At 38.0% G+C, this 9,669-nt stretch overlaps 1 long non-coding RNA gene across 1 annotated transcript; it reads right to left on the reverse strand.

Annotated features, from left to right (window-relative positions):
- Window positions 1-57: 57 nt before the first annotated feature.
- LOC149024764 (uncharacterized) lies at window positions 58-2,023 on the reverse strand. The gene is made up of 3 exons (XR_016171440.1): window positions 1,709-2,023; window positions 172-527; window positions 58-99 (listed from the first exon to the last, which is right to left on the reverse strand). It is a non-coding gene; the product is annotated as an uncharacterized LOC149024764 (long non-coding RNA).
- Window positions 2,024-9,669: the final 7,646 nt, after the last annotated feature.

Genomic DNA, 9,669 nt, shown 5'->3' on the forward strand with positions numbered 1-9,669 from the left:
ATATTCCATGTGGAAATAAATCAGCAAAGAATGATATTACCTCCTTAGCATCAATTATTTTTCAGTTTCCAGCATCAACCTCTTTTTGAAAGTGTTTGCCTGTTACCAATAATGACTGTTATTACATATCAAACCATATTTCAAAAAAAAAACCAGAGCAAACAAACTTACCGAAGGGGACTTAGCTGGCTGAGGATGACCTTTCTGGCGCAGCTCCCCACGCCCATGTGCGTAGCAGCATCAATGGTTCCTGCAATGCACATCTCTGTCACAAAGCTGTGTCCTGAATATGTCAGGATGCATCATCAACTCTAGGTTGCCGTGAGCAAAGCAGCAGTCACTGCCGGAATAAGCATCCACCTGGAGAGTTGTATCCGTGGCAGCGGGACGCTCGGTATTTCTGAACTACTGGATTCCTTCGTCTCTGCTCTCCTTCATGAAACATAAAACATGATGAAATATCATGCTTTTCTTCAATGTTACACCTTGTTGTCTTGAAATTTTGGATCAGATAATCCGAATTTAATCTGTAAACACACAAACAAACTTGTATTAATTTCCTGATTAGAAACTAGAGTAATTAAATAAGTAAACATCAAAAGTCTGTCTGTGGACTCAAAAAATCAGTAGCTACAACTATGACTCTCCCATCAATTTTTCAGAAGCCAAGAATAATCCTATAGAGCCAAACAATACCACCTGTTGCTAAAGAAGGTATACTTCTTAAGATTAGCATAAAGGAATACCTAACGTAGGTGAATTTGGATGAACTTCTAGGGCTTTGCTGTAAATGAGGATATTGTCAAAGTAGTCCACCAGGAACTTCCCTATAAAGGGCCTTCACACCTCTGTTATGATCTTCACGAAGGTACTGGAAGCATTTGAGGGCCCAATATGCATGAATAACTACTCATAAAAGCCATCTTAAGTTTTAAAGGCCGTGCTTCACGGGTCCCCTTGCCTCATCTGTAGCTGGTGCCACTCTTTAGAACAAAACATCCAAATGTACCAGAAATGGTGTTTGAACGATCAGGCAATCTTGTAAGGCTTTGGATGAGCCTTAGGTTAAAGCCCCATAGAGGACACAGCATGTTTAAATGGTTTTAAACACAATTTAAAACCCATATGTAAAACAAGAAAATAAAAGAATTCATTAAAATATAGGTAATCCACCATAATTTCATCTACCTTACAAACAAAACAACTTAACCCTAATTCATAAAATCATTTACAGAGCCATCTTAAGTCTTAAAGACTGTATTTCACTCGTCCCCTTGCCTCATCTGTAGCTGGTGGTACCCATTCTCCAAGAAAATGAACAAATAAATAATAGGAAAACAATAATATAAGAATCCGGATGGAGTCAAACCACCATACCCTGGTTTATCTCCAGGTGCTCTTCCATTTTGAGCTAAGCACTCAGAATCAACAATGAGGAAAAAGAATTCCACAAAATACTTTTATCAATATCTTTACATTGTAGAGACAGGTCTAACAAACATTCCATCAAACATATCATAGGCATCCAAGCTACTATCCAATAATTTTACAATAAGTTTCCTAATTTGAAAATTTAGGCTGTGTAGATGCAATCAAACTGAATGTAATGCAAATTCAAGGTTTTTGATTAATTCAGCTATCAAATAAAACAATAAGAATACAGAAGAAAATGCATCTACAGAGACAGATTCTGGAGAATACTACTTACCGATTCAGGAATTTGGTCTTCTCCATCGTGTCGTCATAATCAATCATTGTTTCCGGTTGCAATCATTTGCCGAAGTCTTCGTCCACTTCGACTGGTGTGGGATCTTCGATTCAGAGATAGAAGAAGATTTGGTAGACCAATTTAGGTTTTCAATCAAATGACTCACAGTAGAAAAATGTACCATGCTACAAAAATCTCTAATGTTCTTCAACAGATCTTATCATTAAGAGAGAGAGAGGAAACCATGGATGAGAATAAGGGAAAGAGAGAGAAAGAAAGAAAGGAAAATTTGAAAATTGTGAAATAAAGAAGACGATGCAGGTTTTTGAGTTTTTTTTTTTTTTTTTTTTTCCTTTTTGTTAAATGAGTAACCAGCTTGGTTTGCAATTCGGTTCATTCATCTGAACCGAATTATTTGTAGCCGGTTTAACCGGAAAACAGAGGAAAAACTGTAAATTAAATTCAACGGATGTAATTGTGGCTAGCACAAGCTAGCCCGATGAACCTAGATCCAATAAAAAATAAAAAATAATAAAAAAACTATAGACGTTTTTGCTTTATATTCATCTTGACTTCTGTGTTTTCTCTCCAATCTACTTCGCACAAGAAGGCATGCTGAGAGGTGGGTTTTGAAGTTTCATCGTTTATCACAGGCAATCTATATATATTTATATCTAGCAAGCGATCTTTTTTTTGGGCCAACATTTCTCCCGTTCGAGCATATTTTTGATACCGAGAACCCTTTTAATTTTTGGATGAATAAGATGAACCCAATTAATTATACTCAGAAGATATCCTGTTGTTATAATTTTAGAACAACCACGTCAGACTTTTTCGTAGATAACCTTGATCATCGTGGGTTGTTTATGTTCTTCATAATTTGCGATCAGTTTTTTATCTCTGCATTCAATAGAATTCATTTGTCATGGTAATTGATCTCTATTGTCATATGTTTGATGCGTCTTAATGTCATTGACCAGTTTTATTGGCTACTTAGATTCGTTTTATAAATTTTGATCAGTTTTTTGGTTTTCTTAATCGTGGTATTGTAGGTCAACAAAAAAAAAATATATATATATATATATATATGTATAATTTCTTGGAGCTCTTTGTTTGGTTTATTTAGCTCATATACTTGGAATTATACTTACAATTGTACTTAAGTGGCATAAACAGCACATTTTCTGACATTGTTCCTCATTTATCTCTACTTGGGAGATATGTTTCTATATATACATATTATTATTTCCTTATCCTCTATTCAGAGGGATTGCATTTTAAATGTTTCCATGATTGGTTGATTCAACAATTCTCATTTCTATAGTTGGAAATTATGATATAACCAATGTAGCACTATTCAACCTGTAGGGATTGATATTATTATTGTTTGTGTTTTTCAAAAGTCTCAGTGCCATGAATTTTTTTTTCTTCTTCTAGTTCAGTCTTAGCATGCTTAATTTGCACATTTATTATTTTCATTTCTGTGTCAATTAGATGCCCTAATCTGTTACTGGTTCTCATCTTCGGGCAAAGAATGACATTGTCAATTTCCATCTGTAATGAAAGAAACTATTTGAGATAGTGGAATGGAGAGGAAAACAATAGATGATTTGGAACCGGACCCCATTCCTACTATTAAAGCAGTGGACAGGTTTAGGGTTTATAAAGCAGGAGACGATTACCTCACCTGAAGGCTTAACCAAAAGCAGGTCTACGCATGAACAGGAGAGGTATGCTTTTGCATTTTCGCTTCCAACCTTCCCACTTTGTTTTCTTCACCCCCGCACCTGGTCCCTACATATATAACAAGGAAAGAGAAAAAAAAATAAAAGCTCAAGGAAGTACTTCTGTTATTAAAGGGTCACAGAGAATTATGTAACATGACATTTTTTTGGTTACATGAGTTTGGAGATTTCAAATCTATAGATTTCAAATTTATGGAGTCATAATTTATAAAATTTAACTGTTTGGTTAACGGAACATGCGGGATGAAATTTGTGGATTCATCTGTGATCTTGTGAATGTGCAAATGTTTAGCGTTTCTATAGTAGGGATGAAATCTCTAGATTTCACCCTACACCCATAAATCTACAAATTCACGTTTTTAGTGTAAAAAGATGAATCTCTAGATTTCATGAATCTAGAGATTTTCCCAACCAAACAAGTATAGATTTCAAATCTCTAGATTCATATAACCAAACAAGCCCTTAGCTAGTTTAAGCATTGTTTTTTTTTTTTTTTTTGTCACCGAATGCTTTTAGATTAATTCTTAACTTTAACAGATTCAGTTAATAGGGTTTCTGGAACAAAGATGAATACATTATGCTACTAGACCTTTTCAGTTGTGCTTCTATCTAGAGGGACCTACTTATATGGACAGATATTTGTGTAACTCAGGTTTCTTGTAAGGTCATGGTGTTATCTTTGTTTAATAATTGTAAACATGGTAGAGATTTGTTTTTCATAAACATGTTTTGAGGTTTGAACTCGAGACCTCTTGTTGAGCATGCGATTTAGAAGCATCACACCGCATTAACTGCATTATTGAGTTGTTTTTTCTCCATAAAATGTTATTAATTAATTATCAATATTTGAAGAAGCTTCCAAAAACTTGTAGGAATTATGAAGTATTACATGCTCTTTTTCTTTCATTTTGCAATTGTACATGCAGAGGAAAGTTCCTTCTCAATCCCTCATCTTACTGTGTCACACAAATGATTTTCTTCAGAGATGATGACCCATGGTAATTGTTTTGTAAGCAAACCATTCACTGATCTTTTACAGAACTAGGTTAAACAATTGGGGGCATTTTGAACAATGGCAAAAACTGTCTCAACAGGGGTTGGATTCATGGATCCTTACCCTGCAATTGGCTCTATTCAAGGTCATACTTGATCCAAGGCCTAAGCCTTAGATGCTCTTCCTCACCACTTATCCTAGGTTCATTTAGGTCTGCCCCTAGATCTTTAACTCCATTCAGCTTCAGATCGCTAATGGAGCATCTAAAGCCTCCATTAAATTTGACTGTGCCACCTTAAATGACTTTCTATAGTGGATCATGGAGCCGAGTTGCACGTAAATCAGCCCTAGTTTGATTATTTTTTACTTTGCTCTCTTACTTATGCCACTTATCCGTCTCAACATCCTCATCTCAATTATAATGAGTTTACGTAACCAATGCTTCTTATTGTCAAACATTCTGCACCATACATCATGGTGATTGTTGATTGTTGTACGAAATTCCTCATAAGTCCTAAATGAATGGATCTCAATGACACAAATTTACTGACTGATCTCTCCACTTTATCCATCCTTTGTTGATTCTTTGTGAAATATCATCCTCTATATCACCTTGTCTGTTTATGTCTGGTTATAGATACCTAAAATAATTGATTAACATAACTATAATTGAAATAACTAGAAAGAACAAACAACAGAAAGAGGAGAGAAGAATTGGTGGAGAAGAAGAAGAAATGGATAAGGTGGGAATGGAGAGTTGTGTAAGATCTCTCTTTCCTCCTCTCCACATTCTCGTCTTCATAGTCTCTCTTGTTCCTCTCTTCTCTTTTCTCTGTTTCTGGGGTTCTAAACTATTGCACTGTTGCATGGTATCAAAGCAATGACTACAGATCCTGTTTTGAAATGACTACAGATCTGGATATTAGCAGACCAGTGGTGTACTTGGAAGAACTTTTAAACCCGAGCATTTATGTTACCGACCACATGCACGTAGCAGCTAAATGGAGTTGGATGGGACCGATCATTCAATACTTGGAGAATGATCAACTTCCCGAAGAAAAAAAAAGAAGCTCGAACAATTCAGCAAAGAGCTGCCAAGTGTACTCTCAGAGATGGACGTTTGTATAAAAAATCCTTAACTCAACCACTCTTACGATGTTTAGGGGCCCCAGAAGCCATTAAAGTCTTGAACGAAGTTCATGAAGAAATTTGTGGGTCGCACATAGGAGCACAAGCACTAGCGGACAAGGCCCTAAGACGGGGATTCTTTTGGCTGACCATGCAGGCAGATGCAAAAGACTTTGTTCAAAAATGCGACAAATGTCAAGTCCATGCTAATATACCACATCATCCAGCCATGCCACTAACATCAGTTTTATCACCTATTCCTTTTGCGAGGTGGGGGATAAACATGGTAGGGAAACTATATAAAGCTTTCGGAGGAAGAGAATACCTGGTCGTTGCGGTGGATTACTTCACAAAGTGGGTAGAAGCATAACCTCTAGCATCCATCATGACCGATCAAATGAAGCGCTTTGTAAAACATAATATCATATACAGGTACGGAGTACCAAATATATTAGTCACCAACCACGGGAAACAGTTCGAGAATACCATCTTTGAAAATTTCTATAAAGAGTATGGAATCAAGTATCATCTTTCCTCGGTAGCGTACCCTAAAAGTAATGGACAAGTTGAAGTCACTAACAAAATTATGCTCGATGGCTTGAAAAAAAGGCTCAATTAGATGAAAGGAAGGTGGGTCGATGAACTTCCCAGTGTCTTATGGTCGTACCGAACAACTGCAAGGACGACCATAGGATAAGCACCATTTAAGCTCGCATATGGAGCAGAAGCCCGAATACCTGTTGAAATACAGGTCGGATCCCTCAGAGAAGAAGAATTTGATGAAGAGGCCATCATTGAGGGAATGAATAGCAATGTGGATCTCATAAATGAATCAAGAGACAAAGCTCAATATCGTCTTGAAGAATATCAGAGGAGGATCACCACTTCTTATAATGCAAAAGTAAGAACGAGGCAATACTTTCCTGGAGAACTTGTACTTCGGCGAACAGCAGCTTCAGATCCGACCAACTAGGAAAAGCTCCCTCCAAATTGGGAAGGACCATACATAATAATACAACAGGTCACCCCAGGAGCTTACCATGTGACACCCCGCCCGCCGGCAACCCGGGGGGACGCACGGGATCCATGGTTTTAGTCTATCAATAATAATAAATACAAATACATGAATCAAGAGCAAGAATAGTACAATAATCAATAAAAGGTTACAGGAGTCCAAATACTCCAATAAAAATCCAAGAACGAACGAAAGAAGGAAGATCAGAATCAAAGTAATATCGAGCGCGGAAGCAAAATAAGTAACTAAATAGTCTTCATCTTCGGGAGGCTTCATGCTCGCAAGTCCATGCACACGCGTCTCACATCAGCTTCATACGGAAAGCTCTTTCAATGAATCATCTCCAACGACATGGCAACCACGTCAGTATATAATACATACAATGAAAGGAAGAGTCCAACGAACGAAGGAACAAGCAATCCAATATATGTCAAACAACCACGAATGACATATGAAAGATATGGATGATATGCGAAATATGAATGCTACAAGATCAACTATGCAAGTCTCAATGGGACAGCAAGATATACACCAGCCCTCCGGGTAAGTCTCATCACCGATCCGGCAAGGCGGTTACCCCGAGGGATCCGGGCAAAGGGGTAAGTCCACACGGCTCTCAAAACCGTGGGGGGTTAAGTCAACACCTCTCACCACGACCATGGCAAGAGGGCGCAGCGGGGTTTCTAATCCAATGCAAGGTCAAATGGTAACATACAATGAAGCCAGAACCCCCATGGCACCAACCAACGGTTCAGATCCTCGAACCAGGAGTGAGAATCCTCACGGAGGATACCCGTGGACTCCACCCTTAACCCTATGGTCATCCACATATTATTGGGGCGGATGCCCAGACTCCTCGCGACACCCGGCCGCTCCTGGACGCCATGAGCCCAACCCTAACATAGCAACCCACCATACAGACCAAAGGGAACGAGTCTCGACGGACTGGAGGTTGGATGAAACATAGTCACGCACCATTGTCACGGGCACCGGCCAACCCGCCGAAGGGAAAGCAGTGGGGACCAGCCAGCAACAGACTCCCTAAGTATGTCATCAAGTAATCATGATAGTGGAGACACGCGGCATGTGTCCCATCAGCCGATATCCCAAGCCAAGATATCAATGGAATACCCCTCCATCACAACACACACAACACTCTATCATACCATGAACAGGGCAATATCATGAAAGATAAGTACACAAGGAAACACAAACAGCAAGTGTACAATAAGATTACATACTATACAATTACAGCAAGTTACATGATCAAAGAATAGTAAATAGAACAAGAATCACATGTATATGTAATTGCATATAAATAAGAATGCATGTCCTACGAATTTAGTAGAAGTCCCTAACTTGCAATCAAAACTATTATAAGACTTTTATTTGAAACAGGAACACCAGGCATAGGGTTACAAGAATGTATAAGAGTCAAGAGTCAAAACAATTCAAAATCAAACACACGGGAAAAGGGTTGTGGGGGTTGAAGAAGCGACCTCCACAGCGGCGGTTTCCAACTCCGAAAATCGACTTTATCATCCGATTTCAATCCGTTTGGGATGATCTTAGTCCAATTTCAAGCTAATAGGTCTAGAACAAGGGGTAACAAGAAACCTAAAATTAACAATGATTTATTACCCAAATCATTCCCTTGATGGGATCCATCCATTAAACAAATGCGGGATTTTGGAAGGATCTCATCAAGAACATTGAAAAGGGAGATACAACAAATCAATTGGGTAACCACTAACAAAATGGGGATGGGTTCATATCAATCGAGGTTAAAAGAAGAGAATAGAAGATGGAGACTCATTACCTTAATAAGAATCACCAAGAATAGAAGAGAAAAGGTTATATCATTAACAGACTTGAGACGAATCCCGACGGGCAAGAAAATAGCAATCCCGAACATAATAATACGTTAATACGGCGAGGGATGCTATTTATAACAAACAGGGGGCAAAATAGGGCATTTTCCCACAAGCGAACCGGGCGGGCAAGGCGGTGTTGGTTTAATCAACGCCACTAGTAACCGCCCCCAAGTATATTGCTATACAAGGGTGCTTTGCTCATGGGGTTGAAGACCAAGTACAACCTAACCCAAATGAAGACATGGGGGAGATCATAGTCCGAAAAATCAATCATAATAGGTTTGTAACAAAGAGGTTAGGGTTTCACCATAACATATGGCTCATCAAAAGGTTATGATCACGGAAAGAGAGGGAATGATTGTTATCAAGAAAATAACAAGAAACCATAGGAAATCTAGTTTATGTTAACAAAACATTACCCATGAGGTTTCCCTCACATGGAAGGTTACAAGAGGTTTCAGAAAGATCATAAAAGGATTAGGGTTTCAAGGAATTTATTTGACTAGGGTTAAGATCATGATGATGATCATAGATCTCAAAGAATAGAATGAGATCATGGAATAGATGGTTGCAAGGATGCATCATCTTTTCCCGATCTCAAACAAGAACAAGAATGAAGAAAGAATAATTAGAAATCCTAATTAGGTTAAACATGGATCATGAAGAAAATATAGTGTGATCAAGGATAAAGAATTAGAGACTGATAGGTACAAAGTAAAGAAAACACATTGATTGGTGATAACAAGATCAAACTAAGGGTTCTTGGTTTGATCCAAGAGGTAGGATTTACCCTTTGGCTCCCAATGAAAAGGTTGAGAGCACGGATGAAGGGAAGTAAATTGATAGACAATAAAACAAGAAAATAAAGATGATCAAGTTTAGGTTAACACAAATATCACCCAAGGGAAAGAGAAACAAAGAATCAAGATTCACCCATGGGAAAGAGAAACAAAGAATACACAATCTCAAAAAGTGTTGGGGAGAGTCCAATGAATTAATAGAAAATAAAAGGGTTGTCAATTGTTCCAAGGAAAAACAAGGATCAACTCCTCAATCATGAGGACACAAGGGAAGGTCATGGTAATAATATGAGACCTTCCCCACAATAATAAAGATAGGTAGGAAATTAGGGAAAGTATCATTAAGAGCTTTGGTGGAATCAAATTCAAGGATCATCGCCATATGGCTTCAAGATCATAGAGTGA

This window comes from Hakea prostrata, chromosome 2 (assembly GCF_041222555.1).
Source record: "Hakea prostrata isolate BN-2017 chromosome 2, UWA_Hpros_2, whole genome shotgun sequence".
Taxonomy (NCBI): domain Eukaryota; kingdom Viridiplantae; phylum Streptophyta; class Magnoliopsida; order Proteales; family Proteaceae; genus Hakea; species Hakea prostrata.